Raw genomic sequence first — 21,619 nt, 5'->3', positions numbered from 1 at the left:
ATTAAATTGGTGACGGAAGTTGGCTGGGTTGCTTTAAGCAGTAGCAATACTACGCTACAATATTTTTTCCCTTCTCTTATACCCCTTAATCTCAAGCTTCCAATTTACGCTGGTCTGGAATAGCCTGTCAGCAGGAATAGAGAGGGAAAATTCTCCTTATGAAAGAGCTTGTATAGTACCATTGTCTCTGGTGGAGAATATTCCTCAGTACAGAAGGGTTTTTCCAAGTCTTTGCTCCTACATAAAACACTGTAGAAATATAGTGTTTGAAAAACTGGGCACTGTCTAAAAATTCTAGTTTAAATGGGAAACAGTTCATTAGATTATCTCCCTGATGTCCACAGCCTTGGGTGAGGCAGTGACTGAGCACTGAGCACACTTTACTTGAGGAAAGGGAAATGACCAAACAAGGAATTATTAGTGCTTTTGAAAGCAAGAACTACATGTGTTTTCTGTGAACTTTAATTGGGAAAAGGGACAAATGAATGCCTTGCCAGAGATGAATGCAGAAAGTCCCATCATGGTTTAACTATGCAAGGATATCTGGGAAATGACAAAAAAAATCCCCAAATGTCAAACCAGAGGTACATGTGTAAGGGCTGGTCTGCCCAAAGGCAAAAATATCTCTTTTTTTTTTTTTTTTCCTCTGACTACTTACACAGGTTTTATAAGATGTTTATTTGTCTATTCAATAAATGAGTACATTCTCATGGAGTGCACAGTATTTATGCAACTGCCTCAGAGCCAAAGACACTTTCCCAATAGGCAATGGCTATCAGGAGATCTAGGGCAGTTTTAAAATTGTCATATGTCTCTTCAGCAGATATTCCAATCCTTTGGCTGCACAGATTGAAAACAGCAGAATTTGTCCCAAGAGATGCAGACTGCTCTTTCTCATCTCACCCCTCAAAGAAACATTTTCATTCCGTAATCAACAGATCAAATTGGAGTGGTCTCTGGGTAACTGACCGTAGATAAGCTATTGCTACTTAATTGTTTAAAGCATATATTATGCAAAATGCACCAGTTTGATTTTGAGCAATGGCAGAACTGGCTTTTCTAAAGCAGAAGAGAACTTTTGCCTGAAGTTCAGGCTGGTTTCGAGTGAGACTGTGAAAAAGTTGAATTTGTTTTCCACTCCAGTTTCTGATTGGTGATACTACATGCTTTCATAAGCTCTAGATATTGAGATATCTATTTTTATCACTTAATGAATTAAACTCTCCAAACGTCTTGAGAAAAGCCTCAGAGCTGCTAGACTTATTGTTCTCCTTTGTCATCAACTATTTGGTATTTTCTGTCTTATAAACCAGAGTTTTAAGTTCCTGGCACATGCAAGGAAGAAAATACAAACAGAAAGAAGCAGCAGCCCTGTCAAAGAGCTATTGTTTCAGAGATTCCTTCTTTACTTTCTTGTCCTTGGATACATGATGGAGAACCAAAGGCTGATTTTGCCAAATTTGCCCAAGACCAGGTGATAAGAGAAGGCCGCATAAGCAGTCCTGTAACATTTACTCTTGTTCTTCACTAGTACTTAATATTTTAGATTATAAATAGCATCTTGCCCTGTGATAGCCTAACATACAGCTGGGTACTCCCCAGGAGCTTATAGTTAAGATCACTAGAAGCCTCTGCTACAGAAAGCCTAAATTATTGCCTCTGAGGTCAGCGGGAGAGGAGTTCATGGAGCTTCTACAGCTGTTTTGGGAAGGGCTCCTCTTGACAAGTCCCAGTTCAGGGGACACAGTGGTCCCCTCCTGGGAGGGCATTGCCTCTGAAATGTGTATCTCCTGCTCTGATATTTTTCTAAGATGACTTGAAAACCAAAGGATGGTAGTGTTATAGTTGAGGTAGCTTGGGCTGAAAATTTGGGGCAGGGAGACCTAGCAAGACAATTATATTGCAGCGATAGGTTTGCATGTAACTGGCTTTGGGCTCCAAACTTAGCTTTTACTAGGTTCTCTTGTCTCCCTCCCTCATTAATAGTAGAGAACTGGGTAGGTGTCCCTCAGCTGGGGGTTTCCTGGCCTTTTCCCAAAACCATGTGGGAAGATGTGAAGGGAAAGGTAGGCTTTCCTCCAGGTAGAGCCTGGGCTGGTAGAGACTGTACCTGAATAACTGCAAACCCCTGTGCCATCCCCACTGCTCTTGGCCCAGGCTTCTCTGGGTTACCTTTGCTTTCTACTTCACCTGCCTGTGCTTTATGCATGTAGAGAAAACTCCTGGGAAGCCCCACAGGGAAACAAGGCAGTCCCCATGCTGGAAGGATTTTCCTTCTTTGGCTCTGTAGCACTGCTGCTCCCAGCACCTGAAGTCACAGTTCCCCCTCGTCCCTCCACGAAGCCTGCAAATAGGCATTCTCCAGACCTCATCACGCACTGAAACTCAGTTGAAGAGCTTTGGATAATTTAAACAGAGACATCTTTTATGGGAGTTAATATGCAACAGAAAGCAAGCCATGCATGCAGTTGTGTTTTAGTCAGGCTCTCCCACCTTGTCCTGGTCCAGGCTGTCTGCCTTGCAGACAGCACCCTCAGCCAGCCACCCTGTCTACAGGCAGCAGGGACTGCCATGATGTGCAGTGGCTACATCCCATCAGATGCTACTCTTCATGGACTAGAAAACCTAGGAAGACAAAGGCTCCCCCCCCCTTAAATGCCTGTGTGTCCCATCTACAGTGAGCGCAGTTCCTGGACATGCTGCAGGGGGTAGTCTAGGCTATTCCCAAAAGTGGGCTCAAACTGGACATCTCTGTTTTGTGGAGATGGGCATTTGTGAGCTGTGCTGTGGGGACCAGAGAATGGCCCAATTTATTAATTGTGTTTATTTATTAATTGTGTTTATTTATTCATTATTTTCCTTTTTTAATACCAACGTAGGTATAGGGACTAGAAGAGCCCTGTGAGGTCGTTTCAAAACAGGCTGCCTGCATCTGGGGTGGAGCAATTTGTGCAGGCAAGAGGGGAGACTTCATAAACTACAGATCTTGGAGGTTTTGTGCTGACAAAGAAAGAGGTAGACAGATCCCACTGCCGTTGCTGTGGGAGCAAGGAGTGTAGCACGGCTGGATTATCTGGGGGAGACTGGGTGGAATTTTCCTAAGAGTTAGGCAGTATAACACGTCAGGACAGCAGATGACTGGAGGCAAACGATTCATTGTGCTAAGTACCGTAAAGCCAAGAAAACAGATGTCCTGGCTGGACTGAGGACAGAACAACACATTGTATTAAATAGATATATCAATAGGATAATGAATATTTTGTTCAGATTATTGAAAAGTTGCTTTTTAATTTTACATCCTAAAACATTATAACTAGATAAATCATGAAAACCTCTAGTAATAGTTACCAAAGTCCTTTCTGAGACTGAAATATTAACAGCATGAAAACTTTTAGTCTAAACATAGTGAGATTATTAGCCAGTCCTGTAAAGCTGATTTATACCCATACATTTCCATTGATATCAGTGGGAAAGAATGGATCTGAGTAAATTGAATATGTGGCCCTGTGGCTTTTTATTGATGTGCAAAACAAAAGGCTAAATTTAAAGTTAATACTGACTGAAAGAAGAGCCTATTTTCTGTTGTTACTTGTAGAGAAAGTGTCATATCCCTAGGGAAGTAATGTAATATTTGTGCTGATGATTTTACTCCAAAGCCTGATGAGCCTGCTATGCACATGGATGTAGTGTGGCCCGGCAAGCTTCCAGCCCCACTAAAGATTATGAGGTTGCACGTGCCCTCTGCTAAACACCACCTCGTTGGCACAGAAGGGTTTTGTGAAGATGCAGCTATAGGTGTCCTCCAAGCCACAGAGAGCAAGGTAGCGATTTGTAGGGCAAACAAAGCTATGTAGACATGGCCTAGGTCTCCTTCAGGTAGCCAGTAAGGGGTCCGCTTGGCGTCTACAACAGGAAGAGTTAGTGAGACTCTGTGGGGATATTCAAATCTGCATTCTTCTGGAAAGTATTCAAGATACACACAAGCATTAGCTGCAAACCAAATGTCATTCACCCATTAAAAATTAGAGAACGTGTTTTCTCTAGGTGTTTTCCCGAAGAATCCCAGTTGACCAAGGAGGCAGTGGAATCCTGGCTTGTATCAGCAATAGTGTGGCTGGCAGGACCAGGGCAGTGACTGTCCCACTGTAGTTGGCACTGATGAGGCCACACCTTGTGTCCTGCATTCAGTTTTGGGCCTCTCACCACAAAAAAGACATTGAGGTGCTGAGACGTGTCCAGAGAAGGGTCTGGAGTACAAGTCTGATGAAGAGTGGCTGAAGGAGCTGTGGGGGTTTAATCTGGAGAAAAGGAGGCTCAGGGAAGACCTTATCAACCTCTACAACTATCTGAAAGGAGGTTGTAGCCAGGTGGAGGGTCTCTCTCTTCTCCTAGGTAACAAGTGATGAGACAAGAGGAAATGGCCTCAAGTTACGTCAGAAGAGGGTCTAATTGGAAAACCAGGCTGCTCAGGGAAGTGTCTGACTCACATCCCTAGAGCTTTTTAAAAGATGTGTAGATGTGGCACTTATAATCTTGGTCAAGTAGTGGACTTGACAGTGCTGAGTTAACGGTTTGATGATCTCAAAGGTCTTTTTCAACCTAAACAATTCTGTGATTCTCTGGCTCTATTTACATCCTACCAAATACCTGGAAATCTACCTTTTTGTGGTACCATCATGTGCTTAAGTCCTTTGTTCCAGAACCTTCTCTACTACTGTAGTGCTCAGCTCTTCCAATCAAGGTACAGATCTCTCCTGGATAGGCCACCAAAGCCTTCTTTTACTCCTTTGAAACTATCAAGCAGTGTCAGAGCGGTGGTGCACTAAAGGTTTTGGTCATATATGTAAAGCTTTTGAGGTAGTTTTCTAAGCAAAAAGCCATTGTGAATTGGTCTGAGTTATCCACTTTAGACTAAGCCTGCCCTTGTGCGCTTACCTTTGACTTTCCCTAAGGAAAGAAGTACATACACCCCCACACCCTTCTTATTTTTAAGTAGCAAGCAGCCACAATGCTCCTCATGTTGTGAGCATTATTGCTACCACATGTTCTAATGAGAGCACAAGAAAGAAATGCAAGCCTGTGAAGCTTGCTTTTGTCTTGCATAGATAGCTACTTCAATGGCACAGCACATCCTGACTCTAGTCTTCTCTGCTCTGCTCACGTTGATACATTACTGCATAACTGGTAGATCTGTCTGAATATGGGATGATGACTGTGCTCTTTCTCTGGTCAAAAGCTGGAGTCAAAATAATGTAGTGATAGCAATCTTAAAAAATAAAAATAAAAGGAAGAAATGTAGATGATCAAGTTTTGGGAGGGTGTGTGCAGGACGTAATGATAGTTAAAGAAGATTGCCAATTAATCACTCTCCATAATATTCCCGAAAGTGTCTTACCAAGGCATTAATTTTGATCTTTACAAGCTGAACAACGACTGCAGCATGAATTTGACATTGCACCTCCAAAGGAGCAGCCCATTCCGGGAGTTAAAGATCCTTCTGTTTATCCTTTCTGTGAAGTTTTGCTCCATTTCATCTGTGCAGTGCGCTATATGCTCTGCTGGAAAAAAAAAGTAAAATAAGAGGGAGGAAAAAATGTCACTGTTAGTATCAGGGGTTGTTTTTTTCGCTTGAAAAGGAATCTTTGCCCTTTTAATGACTTAGTATGTGTTATGAATCCCACCCTCTCGACAGACCATTCAGGCTTCAAAAAAGGAGCTGCAGCTCTTAATGGAACAAGGACAACTTGTCAAAAGCCTTCCCTGTCCAGGAGAAGCCCATCACTTGTAACTGCCTCAAGGTATTGGGTTAACTGCTATCTTGTTATTATTGTCAACTGCACTGTCTGATAATCAGACCAGTTGAGATAAGCCAGTCTGCTGAACAGACAGAACACAGTGAAATCCCACTTCGGGAGAGATTATAGCAAAGCAGGGCATTCTTTCAAATAAAAATCTCCAAATGGAATACTGGCAACTGTAGGGAATTTGACTGGCAATACCCAAGACGGTCTGACCATTAGCGTCATACGATATTGTTTTCTACCTTTCTCAAATGTTTCTGAATGTGACTGCCAACCCCTCTCCTGCAAGGTGAGTGGTTGCCACCAGTATTTGGAAAATCAGGGTCTGTCAATAACAAGCCATTTTAATACCCTTGCAGACTAAAGCACAGACACCATGCAGAAGCCCAAGTTCCAGTGGCCCAAAATAGCACAAAGATTTTGGGTTAGGATTGGCATCACTCAGGCTGCACACTACAGCTAATGCATCTGGGGAGCTGATTTATGCTGAATATTCAGGAGTGCTTTGCTGCCATTTGAAATGCTCAGGTAAGGGATCAGGTTTCTGAGAGAGCTCATACAGGGTTATGTAGTGCCTCTCAAAATCTTTCTGAAATATGTGGGACACAAAATGTGGGGCAGGATGTGTGGTAGGATAGTGGCAGGATGTGGGGCAGGATAGTGGCAACTTGAGGGGATTTGGAGTAAACAATATGTGAGGACCTGGACCTATTTCTTCCATTATTGTTTTAAAAAAATTCTGCCTGTGACAAAACGGGACATTGCTTCCAAAATAAATAACACTTCAAAGGCAGGCAAAAAAAAGGCACTCTCAGCCACAAATCTACTTAATTTCTTTGTGCTTAGGGAATAAAATCTTTTCCCAGCAGGACCCATCACATTATCGTGGAAACTATTTCTATCAGTTGGAGTACCCTTTCTTACATCCACTGTAGTGAGTGGGGAAAAGATGAAGAGCAGCACTAGACTCTCCTCCTGGCCTTGCTGTGCCTACAGACACCTCCTTGTATGCTGTAGGATTAGGCAGGTTGGAGCCATTCAGGCTCCTCTTTTGTTCATGCCTCCCTCTGGTGGTCTTCTCTCACCTTTGAAGCCTACCTGGGTACAGCCTACCCAGACTCTTAAGAAAAAAACAAAACCCAAATGCTTAATAATTTTACCACTGCACTCATTGACCTTGCTATTCTGAAGTGGTGGGTCTAGCAGAAGACAGGCTAAATGGATTGCAGCAGCTCCCTGTGTAGATATACCTGCAGCTCCCACATGTAGATTTCCTCACTACCCTTTTTATGTGTTCCATTCAGTCTATGATGAAATTCAGGTGCCTATGAAGGTGATGGAGAACTGTTCTGTGCTCCTAGTGGCCTTGGCTTCCTGACCATCAGCCATACAGGTGGTCAGCACAGCTGGCAAACGTTTGCATTAGTTTCCATCTTCATGTGGCTTAGCTGTCTGAGGCAGCTGCTAGTCCTGGTGTCCTGAAAGCCCTGTCCATGCTGGTGTCACTGCATGTGGTTTTCACTGTGCAATTGCTCTGCTGCAGTTAGACACCTGCAGTCAGAAACATCTAAACTACTCTTACAGAATCACAGAATATGCTGAGTTGCATGGGACCCACAAGGATCATCAAGTCCAATTCTTAGCCATGCACAGGACCATCCCCAAGAGTCACATCATGTGCCTGAGAGTATCATCCAAATGTTTCATGAATTCTGTCACCTTGGTCCTGTAACCACTTCCCTGGGGAGCCTCTTTTAGTGCCCAACCAACCTCTGGGTGGATGAAGAGCCTTTTCCTAATATCCAAACTAAACCTCCCCTGACACAGCGTCAGGCCATTCCCTTGGGTCCTGTCACTGGTTACCACAGAGAAGAGATCACTGTCTATCTACTCTCTTCCCCTCACAAGGATGTTGTAGAATGCAATGAGGTCTCCCCTCAGTCTCCTCATGTCCAGGCTGAACAGACCAAGTGAACTCAGCAGCTTCTCATACGGCTTCTCCTCAAGGCCCTTCACCATCTTCGTTGCTCTCCTTTGGATGCTCTCTAACAGTTTAATATCTTTCCTGTGATGTGGTGCCCAAAACTGCACACAATATTCAAGGTGAGGCTGCACTAGTGCAGAGCAGAGCAGGAAAATCCCCTCCCTCGACTGGCTGGTGATGATTTGCCTGATGCCCCCCAGGACACGGTTGGCCCTCCTGGCTGCCAGGGCACTGCTGACATCGAGCAGGACCCCCAGGTCCCTTTCAGCACTACTTTCCAGCATCTCATTCCTCAGTCTCTAAGTACATCCAGGGTTGCCCTATCCCACATGCAGAATCCAGCACTTGCCCTTGTTCAGCTTTGTATGGTTGATGATTGCCCAGTCCTCTAATTTATTGAGGTCCCTCTGCAGGGCTTCCCTGCCTTTGAGGAAGTCAACAGCTTCTCCCAGTCTTGCAACATCTGCAAACTTGCTTAGTATCCCTTCCAGTCCTGTGTCCAAGTCATTTATGAAGATGTTGAAGAGCACAGGGCCCAAGATGGAGCCCTGTGGAACCCCACTTGTGACAGGTCACCAGTCTGATGTCACTCTGTTCACTATTACCCTCTGTGCTCAACTCATGAGTCAACTGCTCACCCACCACATGGTGTGTTTATCCAACTGTGAGCTGAACATTTTATCCAGAAGGATCCTGTGAGAGGCAGTATCAAAATCTTTACTGAAATCCAGAAAGATTACATCAACTGGCTTCCCCTGATCAACCAGGTAGGTTACCTTGTCATAGAAGGAAATCAGGTTTGATAAGCAGGACTTTCCTCTGATGCGGCCGTGCTGGTTGTGGCCAATGATTGTGTTGTATTTCAGGTGTTTTACTTTACAAAATAATCTCCTCTGCAACCTTACCAGGCACTGAAGTGAGACTAATAGGCCTGTAGTTTCGGCGGTCCTCCTTCTTGTCCTTCTTGAAAGTCAGGACAACATTTCACCAGCTTCCAGTCGGCTGGGACCCCTCCTCCTCAAGGCACCAAATTCGGGATGCTAAAATTCTTCTGGACCAGCTGTGAACAAGAAAATTTTAGCTGGTAACAAAGGACTTCTTTCCATGTAAGCCATTACTGTAAAAGATTAAACTCCCACCTACTCTGTGTCCAGCCTATTGCATTTCTTGCAGACTAAATCCAGTGATGAACCCAGAATACTTTGGCATATGAAAGCCTGTGAAAGGGAATGTTCTTGCTACTCCCTGGGACTGATGGTTTGGCAAGGAGTAAATTCCCCTCCCAGGGAACAGGGGATTTTACTCTACTGTCTTTACTTATGATGCTTTAAGCCCCTAATGGTTTTTTATTTTTCTAATATTGGTAAGCCTTGTAAGTTTTATAAGTAAGTTTTGAAAGCAGAAACCCTCCCTCCTTTGTCCCTTGTCCCTTACCCTTTTCCCTCTAGCACCCTTGTTTACACATTCCTTAACCCTCTTACCCCATTCTGTGCTACCCATATCAATCCTACTTCTGAATACAGCAGAAATGTTTAGTCTCTTGTCAAGGCAAGGCCTAGATTGTTGGCAGAACAGCATATCAAGGCCTAAACCACAGAATACAGTCAAGAATTAGGTAACTATGTACCCTCTGTGCTCTGATGATGGTGAAGATGGGATGAATGGGGGGTCTCGAAATACACCCCAGACCCATTTTAAGGGGGTGGACCCGGGGCAGACCAGAGTAAAGGCCACAGGGTGGACACATCTGGGATTGGATGGATGGTATTATAAAATGTAACCTCTCAGGCATGGCGGGCTCATGTCTTGTAACATCTTAGCCTTGGCAAAATAAACCCTTTCTTATCTCACCCCTAATTAACTGCTCTGGAGATTTTTTTCAGCATCTAAATCCCACGGCAACACTTAGGAAGAAGCGCAAAAAATGTTGAAGATATATGTGGAGATAAATTGCAGAGTAAATACGAGATAGAAAGAGAAAGCTTGGGAGAAGGCACTACTTGACTGGGATGTTGCAACAGTCAGAAGAGTGAGATAACAGGCATGTGGGTGTGCAAGTGGGTAGGCACATGCATATGCATGTATATGTTACACATGTCTAGTTTCTTGACTTTAACCCCTTCACCTGGAAATAAGTCAGAGATTTTGCTTGTGCTTTATGCAAATATTTTGTCTGGCGTCTCATTGCCATCTAGCCTGTGTGAGCTTTTTTGTGGTAATGTAGACCCAAGCAGGTATGATCAGGTCTTGTTCATGGGTGTGTATGTCCAATGTGTTGTGCCACTAAGCACCACTGCTGCCAACATAGTGAAGGGCAGTGGGTGCTGGACATGCAGTGATTTCAGTGCCAGTGTCTGAAATGAGGGAAGATTAATTACTTCCACAGCTTGAAAATATTAACTTAATTCTGAGGTGCTGCTGATTTGCCCGTGTAAGGGAGCTGTGCTCAGTCTGTGTAGTATGACATAGTGTAGGGTGAAACAGTGCAAAGAAACAACATGAATGCTTCCTTCTGCACCCACCTGGGTCATTTGTCATCTGGGGCTGCACTGTCAGAGCACTCAGCAGCATGCCAGGAGGAAATGTACCCAAGCAACAACCCCTTGCAAGCATGAAAAAGTGATTTGCAGCTCCGAATGGCAAACTTTAGTCTGCTAGATAGACCCTTTCTGATCTGGTTGCTAGAGGGTGTATTGCTTCTTTGTGGTCAGGAAGGACAGTCAGTACGTTACACTGTGGCTGGACACGGGAAAGAGATATGTCTGTTTATGAGTATAGCTGCTCTGGTTCCCCACTAACAGATCTAGGTGGCCCTGCTGCTCCCAGGCAATTGCAAAAGGACAGGGACTGAGCACACCTTCCCATTCTGGGTGTTTCTGAGGCCTTGGTTTTATTAGTAATGAGAAGAAAAAGCATGTTGTCTTCTCAAATGACATAAAGCAATTGGGTTAGTTCGAAAAACGTTCAAACCTCTATCTTATCTCATCTTGCAGCTCCTTCTGCCCCTATTTTATTATCTGTTTCGTGCAGACAGAGTGGAATTAAAAGAGAAAAATAATTGGTTAGTGTAATGATCTTACTTAAACCCAGGTGGCTGAGAGCTAAGTATGAACCTCTGCATTTGAAATACTTGTGATTTTGTCTAGATCAAGTGGCAAGGGGCCGCTTCGGATCTGATGGACCAGGCCTTCATCACAGCATGTTTCATGGTGCAAATCAGTTTCGTGCCATTTATTCCTCTCTGCTCTAGAAGTTGGAGATCTGGTCCGTTCTCCCCAGGGACAGAGCTGAGGAATGAAGAAAGAAAAAAGTTGAAGACACAGCCACACTGAAGTCACTACACAGGGCTGGAATTCCATGCAGCTCTGCAATGGGTGCCACGAGCTCCCCTGCTGCAGCGTGGGTACTGAGGGCATCAGCCTCACTTGACACGAGCCATCTTCCATGTGATTTGGAAACACTGAGGTTCACTGGAACATGGTATCTCTTGATCTCTGTGCAACTGGAATTGCCCCCACTGAGCCAAATTCACGTATGGCGTTTAGTATTCAGATTGCCAGCATTGAGGTTACATAAAAATCCTTTTCCATTAAGAGACAGAAATGCAGTTTTTGACCTTTTCTTTTCCTCAGAACAGGAAGCCGAGTTACTAATTTTAAGTGCAAATATACATTATCCACTGCTAACTGGGGACTGAGACAAAGAAAGCAAATGTGAGAGACAACCAGGCCCTGTGTTCAGCAAGTGCAAAGCCACTCCTTTCTCACAAATGAGGATGAACTTGCTTTTGATATTTGGATATTGAAAAGACTTTAGTACAATAAAGATTGTAAAAATTAATAATCTCAACCCTCTGGTACTGAGTTTACTTGCAATACTTCCTGGATTTTTTAGCCTGGCCATTTTACGTAGGATCAACATGCTTTTTTCTTGAAGTACAGGCAAGCTCTTCTACTCTTTTATGAGCAGGTAGAGACAAACAGTAACAAACATAGCTGTCTGTTGAAGAAATTATTTCAAATGGGCCTGGAGTCTTGTGACACAAGTAGCACAAGCAATGCAGTATTTGCAAATTACAAAAGAGCCCCCCTTGCAAATTAGAAACAGGTAATTATTTCTTCCACCATTTGCATTAAAGATGATTCATTGTGCCACTTGCATGTGATGAAACAAATGATCTACAGACTGGCTCCAGGAAACCTTTTTTTTTTTAGTCCTTTTCAGAGTGTTAACTTTTTACCATTTTATTTCATAAATTCTCCAATACATATTAAATCTGATGAAAAGTATAATCAGCATTTCCAGAAGTCACAATTTTGAATACTCAGCTTCTAGGTATACAGTCAGATTTTCAGAGGTAATTCTATTTTAACATGAGTCTGAACTCATGAACTTGAACACAAGATGCACAGTTGTGGACACCAGAAGATTTTGGAGAAGAGTGGATGATAAAAAGGAGAAGAAGGTTAGAATCCTGCCATCTCTTGGTACAGCCTTAGGTGTGCTTCTGTCTGCTTTGATACCTAGCTGGAGTTTGATGAGTTTACCAGCCAATAACAAGAAAACATCCCCTGGGTCCCTCTGGAAGGGCTATGCCATAGGGGTAGTTGGGGTCTTGGCCAGCCCTGTGCCTTGTCCAGCAATGTGGGATGGTCAGAACAAAAGGTGAGAAATGTGTTTGGCTTAAACATGCTTCCTGGTGCACTTTCTTAAAGGAGTACGGGCATTTAAACTGACATCTAAATTTGGACATTCAGAGTCAGTCAGCACCTAGGTCCCGGGTATTTTTCTCACTTATACTTTTGACTGTGGAGCCTCTCCAAGATTTTCTTTGTTTTATCATGTTGCTCTATCATCAACACTTTCATCCTGATGAGGGCTGTTGAGGAATGGGGAAAGGATGGTCAGACTGACCACAGTGATGGCGCTTCAGTTCTACTGCAAGTACCAGGAAATGGTCTCTCTTGCCAGCTGGATGCCACCAATGTAATACTGGTAGAGAAAAAGCAAATTAACTGTTTGTATAATAAAAGTAGATATTATACTCATTACTGCATAAGTAGTTGATGATTAACTGTGCCACAAATGCAGAGATTAAGACTAGGCTGCTTTAAGGGATTTCTGGAACAGGCTTTAAGGGAAGCTAGTGGACTTCCTTCATCCTGGTGCAGAGATGGAGCAAATACCACTTGGGAGATGAAGCCAACTCTGAGTAGACCAAACTGGAGCCACAAAGGACACAGGAAAGCTCTCCAGATTTGCTGATATAAGATACTAGCAAAAGGAAATTCATTCGAAGAAAGCACAGCTTTTTTATCTCACTAAAATGTTTTTCTGTGTCCTTTCGAGGAGTGCAATCAGCAGGCCTCCACTTCCAATGTGTTGTGGAGTGGAGTTATGGACCAATTTTTTGTCTGGATCTGAGCAGCAGGAGTCTAAATGCTCTCAATGCCTGTTTCAAATGAATTGTAATAGTCTTAAACATTTGACTAGATACTGAAACCAAAGGATAGACATTGATTTCCATTGGATACCTTTGTATGAGTGTTAGATGTCTTCACAACTCTAAAGAATGAACGAAGCAAAAACAGAAAAAAAAATCAAGGTGAAAGCATGTTTAAATTCTCTTGGAATATTTTTATTTCAATGCCTCTACTGATTTTCCAGAGAGACTAGAAATTATTTAAGAATTCTTCATTCTGACAAGGCTGGACTGTCCTCTCAGCTGAGCTATGTTCTTTGTGGAGAAAAAAGAGAGAGAGTAGGAGGGGATGTTTTAATGCTTTAGTGGACAAGAAGAAATTAGGTCAGCATGAGATTGGTGGTCTGTTTTACACTGGACTCTGACGTATTCCTGTCCCCCTGTGATGGCTGCGCATTACTAAAATGACGACTCTGTGCTGGAGGGAAATCTTGTCCCTCAAGGATTCCATTTTACAGGAAAAGAAATTATTTTCCACATTGCTATTTCTGTCATCTAGATAGATAAACAAGGTGTTTTAAGTAGCTGTTTTTTACCCATAGCCCATTGCCCTCACGTTCCTCTAGACCTGAGAAAGCCCTGTTAATCTTTCTACAAAAATTTTGTGGGTAATTATTTATTCCTCAGCGTTGTTTCCTTACATGTGCCGCAATCAATCCAGAAGCAAAACCTCTGCATGAGAAAAAGTTTCAGCACTTAGTCCTACCTTTTGTCCTTGCTCAACATCAAAATTCCAAAGGTTATAATTTACTACAAAATGAAGTTCTTTGGAATTTAAGAATGCCTTTATATGAAATATTCTACTAGGAAAAGGCCCCAATGTCTTATTTTGATCAAGCCAAGACATCTTGATCTGACTTCTTTATTGCTTAACTTTTACGTAAAAACATAACACAACATAAATCATATGGGTCTATCACGTAAAAGGTATAACTATTTTTCCATTAAAAACTATAAGCAGTGACCAAGTAATTTCTTTATTGTCTTTTTTATTTTATCAGATCAGTGTTTTCTGAGGGAAAAGAAAATCAACTGGAAAATTTGCAACCAGTATCACTAGAAATGATATTTGTGCTGTCATGTTCATCTCCTTTGAGACCAGTGGTCTGATTATTCATAGACAGGGATGTATGACAGTGAATATGCCCTTATGTAAGTCAACAATTCCAGCTATTTCAGAATAATAAATAAGGTTTACAAACCCTTATTTAACATAGGCATGAAATCTGAAGCTAACAGAAGCTAGTCAGAATATAAAACTGCACAGACTATGGTGACTATGATAAACATTGCTAGTGTGGCTTGTCCACAAAACGGGCTACAAAGGTTTTGTTAGATGGAGAAGCATGAAACAGCACAGTACATTGAGGCAAAACTTCCTGGGGTGCCCATCGTAGCCTGGGTGTTGGAAACCTCTCAGACACATCCAGACAGAGTGGGCAGCAAACCTTTGCCTACCCTGGGACAGCTTTACAGGGCTCCCTTTCTGGTGTTGTGGGAGATAAGGAGTATATACACCCTGCTACCACAGAACCCACTTGGTTTGGCTGCCCTTGTGCCAGGGAGTGTGTGCATGAACCAAGAGCTTAGAGTTGCTGACCTTTTGGTTTAAACTGAAACTCAACTTAGACCTGTAAAATGTGTCTGCTAAAACACTGTTTCAATCAATGTAGATTGAGGTGTATTAAATAACATGGAAACAGTACATTTGCATCAGTTTCAACATGAAAGCAAGAAATTGGAAGAGCTGTCCCAGCAGAAAAACTCACTTTGAGGGAGATGTATCTGCTGCTGAATCCCATCCCACGCTCATTGTTAATCACCCCTGTATAGGGATAGTGTAGATACTGTGTAGACTGTTCCCCACTGGAGTAGTGAGACTGTTCCCCAGAGGAGCAGTGTGAGCACTGGTGGCAGCTCGAGCTCATGAGCTAGGGGCTGGACATCTTTCAGGATGCTGTTTACAGTCATGCTGAAAGTATCTCACAGGACTGATCTGAGAGAAAGCCGGGCTACTCTGCAGGTCCAAATCCTCGGTCTGTGCCCCACCGGTTCATCCTGTGATTCAAGTCCCATGCAGATGAGGTGTGAGGATGAAAAGCACATTTCTACCCAGTGTCAGAGGCACAGAGCACAGTGGAAGCATTGCCCTCATACCCTGTATGAACCTCATGCAGACTGTGAAGCAGACTAGTCCTGAGCTGATGTCAAGCTTGCAAGGGTAAGTTACTCTTTCACAAGGTTTTTTTTAACAAATGTGTGTGGGTAAAACAAGTATGTTCCAGTTCAGAGCTTCACAGCCCTGTGAAGGTGATTGATTTGAGGCAAGGGACTAGCAAAACCGATTTAGTGTTTTAAACTCCAGGACCAATGAGGGCTGATTATTATAGACAGACGCAGTCACAAATGCCTTTACAAATCTCAGCAGTTACAATTATTTGATTACAAATTTCCTGTCTGGCTACAAGGCATGAAGGGCAGTAATATATTTATATATATCCATACAAACTATACATATGTATGTGAAAACCCTTTACCTAGGAAGAATCAGCCTTTTGCTTCCTAATATACCTGAGTACCAGTTTCCCTGACTGAGTGAAAAAACAGTTTTGTTCTTGAAGGCAACAGAAATCTGGACCATACTATGTACTGAGAACTATGACTGAAGGATGATGAGAAGACCAGGAATGCTTTTGTATGCCAATGCCTCAGTCTTGTTCTGACAGCTTTATACCTAGACCTGATGTTCTACTTGTTTGCCATGACCATCTGATGGTGGGCAGGATGGCAGGGCTGCTTTATGACTGTAGGAGAGAAACTTCTTTCCTAAATCAGACCGTTGTGTTGTGGCAGAAAGTGATCCTACATCAGTCTCTAAAATATGTCTGGAGTATGTGTATATTCATTACTCCACTTCAGTAACTTTCTCAATTCCTCCCCCCTTTACATTGCTTCCATATCCTGGGACAGACTTCAATGGTGACATAAACAAAATTCTTATTAATCAAGGCCAAATGTCAAGTTTTCCATTGTAAGACTAGAAATAAATTACATGAAAGGACAATGTAAATAACAGCACTCTATATGGAAATTGGGTAGTTTTCTAGAGCCTGGGTTCTGCTATGCACCCAAAAGTGAAGCCCTGGGACAGGAATGCAGCACCAGCTGAGTGTTTGCTTCGCTTTCTGGAAGTAAAGCTGGGTGAGCGCTCTGTGCCACATCCCTTCTGGCTATAACATGTGTCAGTATATGAGTCATAGGCCACCGATGTCACAGGGCCACTTATACTCTTTCTTACCTTTAAGTATCCACTTCCTCCTCTTCTCCTGAACTACTGCTGCACTATAAAATTTCACTTCCTTCCCCTGCCCACATTTACTGGGGCTACTGTACTTTTAGGTAAAAATACAAATATCGTAGACTCGTAGAAAGTGGGCTGCTTGGGTGATTAAGGACTTCTGTCTCTGGCTCATTTCTGTCAGCTTGCTGTTTAGTTACTGCTGTCCAATGGGCCATTTAAACCTTGTGCCTGTTGAGTTTACATACACATCATACTAAATAGTGAAGATAATATAAAAAGACTTAACTATACCTGTGTCCTAAGACCATTGTGATATACAGCCTATGTGCTACCAGCCTCCTAGAGAGGTCACACAAGGCACATTGACAATACTCATGACATACTTGTTAGAATATTGTTACTATTAAGAGATGGGCAAAAAAGATCAAAGTAGACATTCTTCAACTGAAAAATTACACTCTGGTATCTTTAGATAAAATATGTGAAATATGTCTATTTCAATAAGCTTGCACTTAGAGAAAGGAAAATTAATAGGTTGGATTAATTTTTGGCCTTATCAGAACAGAATAGTTTCCATATTTTCTTTTTTTTTATTACTTAGCTTTGAATTACCATGTTAAAAATTATAAAAGTTTGTGTTAACTATATTTTCGTGGAATTCAAGTCTTGCCAAAGAAAGGTAACAATCTTGTTTGACATGATTATGGGTCTGGTTGACACAGGTGACTGTATTGATAGAATAGTTAACATCTTCAAGGCATCTTCCTGGACAATTTGATCAAAACACTTGAATTATGAAAAAGTCAACCTACTGATTTATCTCAAAGTGCAATTGTCACTGAGGAAGTATCAAAGATGACATATCAGCCATATAAGGTTGATTCTGGTCAGGTTCCTCATATATGTGTTCATGGTCATAAAGTGTTTTGTAATTCATATACAAATAATATCTTGTCCTGGAGTCATCATCAAACTACGAACAACAAATGGTCCAGGTATTGGCATTAAGAGGAACACATTGAGATGTTTAACTGCACACCTAGGTCATTATTCTTGAAGGATAAAATTCTGGATTGAGGCTGGTATGACTTCATGTTTGCAGGAGGATTTTTTTAATGAATTGTTGTGTGAGTCTGCATCTAAAGCAGCAGCATGACTCTGTACACATGTGAGTCAGATGAGAGGGTAAAGGACCTGGCAAGGAAGTTTTAAATTTGGTGTGACAAAACTGCTTCCCAAAAGAATGGCTGTGAGCCCCTCCAACAGCTACAGCAAAAGGGTCTTCTGTAGATTGTAAGAGCACAGTATGACCTGTAGATCTAGTTTCATTTTGTATAATTTTTTCTCTTTTATTAAAAAAAAAGGAAGAAAAGGAGCAGAAATTACCTTAAGTTTCACTGTATGATTTTTTTTTTTTGCTAAATATGGCATCAATTACAGTACATGTTGTCTGTAACTTTTGCATAATAGCATCTGCACACACTAGAGGGGCATGGAATGAAGTTCCCTGGCTCTTGTGTGGGCAGCAATGAAGGTCCTTTACTGATACAGTCCTGAGATAAGAGTAATTGTAATGACCTACTTCTAACTGGGATAGAGTCATCACTGCCATTCTTAGTGACATTTCAGTTTAAGGAACTCATTTGCACTTGTTGCTTCTATATCTCAAATAGCTCCTTCATATTTATATATGGAAAATATGTCATCCAAAAGAAGTGCTGCCTACTCTCCAAAGAACTGTTCTAAAATTTCTGAAAGAATGATTAAGGAGTAGCAAACAGGCAATCTTTCACTTTTTTCTTCTCTAGAGGTTCCTCATTAAAACCTGGATAATCAGAGGAAGACCAAATCCCCACTGTAACTAAGCCATATGCATTAGCTTTACACAATGGACACACACATGCACAGTCCAGTTGCAGAGTCAGCTTTTTTCTGCCTTATATTTGTGCAAGATCATCCTCTGCCTTTGGATATATAACTGTGCTTTCCATATTCTTTATTAAGAGACACGGATATGAATCTCTTCAGTAATCTTCGTTACCAAATCCCCGGCTTCTAGGTTTTGTTTCGAAAATCTACCTTCATCAAGATGGCAACAGTGCCATCAGTACTGGTACCTGGACCTTCTCTAATCTTGTCCCTGTCATCATAGAGATTTACTAGTTTCATAGTCAGATATTTTCTTTGGAGGTTTGTGTCCCAAAGCATTGGGTCTTCCAGTGATCTGTAAACTGAAAACAGTTGTTGGAGATGATAGAGTCACCAGTTGGAGCAAAGCTGTTTCATTTTCATCCCTCTCATAGCTCTCAAGCTATTCTTTCTTTGTATTGAATCTTTCAATTCATGTGACTGGAACCAACAAAATACTGTCTATAAAAAGAACACCATCTTGTTACTTTTGCATGAAAGCTTACTATCCAATGATTGCCATGAGGTAGTCAGGAGGAACTAACAACATTTACACTGGCAGGCCTTGAAACATTCTCCCACAATTGAATGCTTATCTTGGAGACCACAGCTCTTCCCTGGCTTACCCAAACCTGTCTGTTTACACAATAAAATTACAGATCTTCTTAATTTCTCTTTCTTTCAACACAAGGTGTTTTAATTACCAGTAGATAATTTTATAGTTGGTACAGTTGTGCAGAAACATCGCAGGAGCTTCACTTTCTACTGTCAAGGCAGGGGACACAAAGGTCCAGACCTGCTTCCCCAAGGCAGTACTGCCATAGAGGTATCAGTCAACAGTAGGAGAACTGCAATCCACAGCTTAGGAGCTCAGGAGCTGGGACCCTGATGACCTCCAAGCCCGATGTACAATACACAGGCCTTGCACCTAATATCTTCTTCATAGCTGGGAACAAAAGCCTCAGAGGTACTGCTAATGCCTACCTGTAAGGAGGTAACTGTAATGAGTCTATTCCCTATGAACTACTCGTTAAAGCAGGGTCAGCTCTGGTGTTTCATGCAGGTATCTCACGGAGGAGACTTATGACAGACACTGGATACTTGAAAACTATGGCTGTAATAATCACATCTCTACTTGGTGATGCTCGACTGAAATTTTGTGACTGGGGAGATGGAAGCACCACAGGATACATGGATAACTAGACACCAAAACCACCACTGTTCTTGGGACACTGAAGTTTTTCCTGGACTGAGAGAAAGCAGGGCTTGCAGGGCTTAGTTTTGTAGAAGATCAGTGAAGGAAGGTATCACCAGGAAAAAGAGCCCGGCTGGTTGTATTAAAGAAGACATGACATCTTGCAAACAGGGAACTGGCACTGGATTAAAAAGTGACACAAGTACCTGAAATTTTCTCCTGGGACCAGATTAACTGGGCTGAACTAGTGCAGGTAAAAGTGAGATTTTTTTCATAGGCAATGTGAAAAATGATCCATGCCTGTGTTCAGTGCTTGCAGTCCTTAATTTACCGGAAAACTCAAGACCTGAAGTGTGGCAGCTTCCAAATGCCTGAGCACCTGGGATGTTTCCAGTGACTGTCTTGACCAGATGTCCAGGAGCACAGATCCAGATCCAGAAAAGGCTCACGATGAAGTTTCTTGTGTGTAGCAATGCACAGCTGCATCTGAAGGGTTCATGGAGAGAATCCTGGAGAATGAACACCTTCTGTCAAGCATTATGAGATGGCATGATGGGTGCTGAGCAGTTTGAGTTTTGGACAAGAAAGACTTGAAGAACTTGCGAGAGCAGCATCAGTATGTGCACTGCAGCTCTGTCCTGCAAAGTGTTCTAAAGAAAATTTGCTGCTGGCCCACAGAACATTGTTGTATGTCAAGGGTAAACACAAGAACAACAGTTGGCTGTGAGAGGGAAGCAACAGTACCTTCACCCAGAGCTCTCATGCAACTGATTGCACGAAATGCTGTCCCTTCCCTCCAGCTGTACAGCTGCTGCACGAGAGGAAGCCAATAAAATATTATCTCAGACATTTAGACAATTTGAGGTTGTGCTCTACCCACTCAGGATTCAGTCACAGATCTCAGTCATTAGGAGGAACAAGGTCAAATGCATCAGCTGAGCTACAATAAAGAGGTATGTTTTTCCTCATCATAGAAGGTGGTAGTTTAAACACCACAGAATCCCAGAATCCCAGAATGTGCTGAGTTGGAAGGCACCCACAAGGATCACTGAGTCCAACTCCTGACCCTGCACAGGACAGCCCCAAGAGCCAAACCACATGCCTGAGAGTATCACCCAAACAACTTCTTGAACTCTGTCAGGCTTGGTTCTGTGACCATGTTTATGGGGGACCTGTTCCAGCACCCCACCACCCTCTCAGCGAAGAGCCTTTTTCTACTATCTAACCTAAACTTTCCCTGACACAACTTCAAACCGTTCCCTTGGGTCCTGCCACTGGTCACCATAGAGAAGAGATCAATATCTGCCACTCTGCTTCTCCTCAGAAGTTGTGGACTGCAATGAGGTCTCCCCTCAGTCTCCTCCAGGCTGAAAGACCAAGTGACTTCAGCTGCTTCTCATAGGGTTTTCTCTCAAGGCCCTTCACCATCTTCATTGCCCTCCTTTGGATGCTCTCTAACAGCTTAATATCTTTCCTATATTGTGGCACCCAAAACTGCCACAATATTCAAGGTGAGGCTGCACTAGTGAAGAGCGGAGTGGGACAATCCTCTCCGTCAGCTGGCTGGCGATGCTTTGTCTGATGCCCCCCAGGACACGGTTGGCCCTCCTGGCTGCCAGGGCACTGCTGACTCATATTCAACTTGCCATCGACCAGGACTCCCAGGTCTGTTTCAGTGGCACTGCTTTCCAGCATCTCATTCCCCAGCCTGTACATAGATCCAGGGCTGCTCCATCCCATGTGCAGAATCTTCCCCTCATTAAACTTCGTATGGTTGGTGATCAGTGAAAAGCATCTGACCCATGCATTTGAGGCTAGAAATGTCTGTGCTTATACTGTACTTCAGTTGGTGCAGAAGAACTTCTGCAGCACAGGAGCTCAGCTGCACCTGAGATGCCTCCTACCTAAGTGGGTAACTCCATGACGGGGGCAGCCATCAAAGAGATCA

At 42.8% G+C, this 21,619-nt stretch overlaps 1 long non-coding RNA gene across 2 annotated transcripts in view; it reads right to left on the bottom strand.

The window, feature by feature from the left end:
* LOC116780883 overlaps positions 1 to 21,619 on the bottom strand; it is a 55,688-nt gene that overhangs the window by 12,715 nt on the left and 21,354 nt on the right. Inside the window, exon 2 of one of the 2 annotated variants that reach the window (XR_004354692.1) lies at positions 8,562 to 8,845. This is a non-coding gene — a long non-coding RNA (uncharacterized LOC116780883). The remainder of the gene's footprint in view (positions 1 to 8,561; positions 8,846 to 21,619) is intronic. The other variant, XR_004354693.1, reaches the window with a different exon arrangement.

The sequence above is a fragment of the Chiroxiphia lanceolata genome, chromosome Z (genome assembly GCF_009829145.1).
Source record: "Chiroxiphia lanceolata isolate bChiLan1 chromosome Z, bChiLan1.pri, whole genome shotgun sequence".
NCBI classification, from domain to species: Eukaryota; Metazoa; Chordata; class Aves; order Passeriformes; family Pipridae; genus Chiroxiphia; species Chiroxiphia lanceolata.
This window is presented reverse-complemented; position numbering and strand designations above follow the sequence as displayed.